The sequence below is a fragment of the Raphanus sativus genome, unplaced genomic scaffold (assembly GCF_000801105.2).
Source record: "Raphanus sativus cultivar WK10039 unplaced genomic scaffold, ASM80110v3 Scaffold0042, whole genome shotgun sequence".
Lineage (NCBI taxonomy): Eukaryota > Viridiplantae > Streptophyta > Magnoliopsida > Brassicales > Brassicaceae > Raphanus > Raphanus sativus.
Window position 1 is genome coordinate 35,001 of NW_026615366.1, and position 2,500 is coordinate 37,500.

Consider the following 2,500-nt stretch of genomic DNA (forward strand, 5'->3'; position numbering starts at 1 on the left):
ATCATTGTAGCATATGGACGTCTATAAATCTTTCTCTAGTCCGAGGATCTTTGCCAAGACAATGATGGTTGATACCATTCTTTACCAGCTTACTACTTCTCCTTTCAAATGTTGGATATTGGGATTCATAAACTCTATGTAATCCTTGTTCCTTGGCCTATGATTAAATCACCCATTTGGCTCAAGGTTTCTTTTAAACTTATGGAGAAAGTATATTCATAATATATATCCAACATATATATTCCCAATCCTCCTTATGAGATTCTAAGATAATAAGATCTTAGATGGCACATATATTTGTGGTGGATTTATTCATAATATCTTAATATGATATATGTCTGGACTCATGACCCGTATTAGTCTGAGGTGGGAATATTTATTATCACTTATATGGCCTGATATAATATCTATGGCCTGATGCAAGTTAATCTTTTATAACTCATGATGTCCCCAAGCATATGGACTTTTAGATTTTGAACCTTATAGGTAATGGTCATAATATGATAAATTCAACCAATATGAAATATGGTTGTGGACCATGTTTCACGAATTTTAGTATGGTCATGTATCATGGGATTTTACCTCTCCCCCTCATGAACATACTCTAATTCGTAGTGCTTGGGACAATAAATTCCCTTGTGCATAGATATAAATTGCACAAACGTGAGATCTTATGGGATAGCTTTTGTGCCCTTTTAAATCTCTGCATCATAATTCAGATGGCTAAGTATGGAAATGCCATCTAAGTGATAATTTTCGTGGGTCAATCAAACATGATTATGATTGCCCTGGCTATTTGCCTATTATCATATTGATCGTTAGATCAATAGAGAGTGTAGTCTCGACCACTTAGGCGATTTTTAATTTAGGTACTCTTATTCTCTTTTGCCCATTGTTGGAAACCATATTTTCTTCTTAATTCAATGGGTCTTATAGGGTGAATATAATGCCTTTTAGGCAATGCCTTGGTCGGACTTCTTTTCCTTTCTTTCAAGGAATGTCCAGTTGAGTTCAAGAGTAAAGCCTGGATAGCCGAGCATGTCGTGCCATATGTTAAAGGATTCTCTGAACTCTTTGGAAAGTGATTTGGGGTATTAACCCACAATCATATTTATCTTGGCTCAAAGAAGGCCTATAGATATAGTAGGTATAGTCTCTAGGACTTTCCTTTGGCCTTGGGCATTTTCATAAATCATAAGGAATTCTTTCTTTCCTTTGCCCATAGTTTCAATATGTAGAACATTCCACTTTGATTTATGTGGAATGTAATGCATCAGAGATTTTTAGATGTGTGCTTTTAAGCATCATGAGGTTGGACTAGCCATGACCTTGAAAAATATCTTTGTCTCTTAAATTAATGTGGCTTGGTCCACTATAGAGAACAAAGACAAAGTAAAATGATGTCGAAATCTAATTGGCCTTTATTAAGGCAATATGAAGTCTCGTATTCAAGCTGATCATCATTCTTATGGTCGAAATTATTCGCACCATCTAGATGGACCCAATGGGCTATAGGGTTCTTTCCCTTTATGCTCTCCTGGTAGAGTTCAATAAGGTGTTTGGGAGTTTTACATCGGTTGGCCCAATGATTATTCATCCCACACTGATGGCAAGCAGATTTGGTCGAGGCCTGGGTTTTTAAGATCGGACTTATTCCCACGGACTTATACCCACGGCTAGGTTGATAACCTTGGCCTCGGCCTCGACTAATGCTGTGGGTGATATCCACGTACACCCTTGCCATCTTCCATGGCCTTTCACATGGCCATGGTTTGACTCTTTCATTTGGCTCTGTGGCCGTATGTGCCTTAGGCAATGCCTTAAAATTCAGGAGGCCTCATCTCACTATTCCTCATGAGTAACTCATTGTTTTGCTTAGCAAGCAACAAACAAGAGATTAAATTTGCATATGTGGAGGAACCCATTTCTCGGTATTATTGCTGAAGCAAAGCATTGCTTGTGGAATGTAGAGAATTTCTTCTCAAACATGTCAGCATATGTGATAGTCTCTCCACACAGTTTCAACTTTGAGACTATCATGAATAGAGCCGAGTTATACTCATCCACAGACTTATAGTCTTGGGTCTTTAGATCCCTCAAATCATATAGGGCCTTTGGTAATAGCACCGTACTATGGTGATCATATCTGGATTTCAGTTCTATCCAAAGGTCCAGAGGATTCTCAATAGTGAGATATTGATCATTGAGACTTTCAGTAAGGTGATGGCGTATGATTAAGAAAATCGCCTTGTATCTATCTCAAAAGTGAGAAATTTAGATACAATCACCAAGATTTAGATTTCAAGATGATTTTCAACATCTGAATATTTAACTTTGCTTTCAAGCATCAAGAATTTATGCAAGCAATAGAAGCCTTAATTTATATGATTTAATTTATATGATTTAATAAGGCTTCCCCCAAATCATATAATATAATTGCTTTAAGAAATTCTAGTATGACAATGATCAATTGATCACTGCATCTAGTGATCCTTTTAAT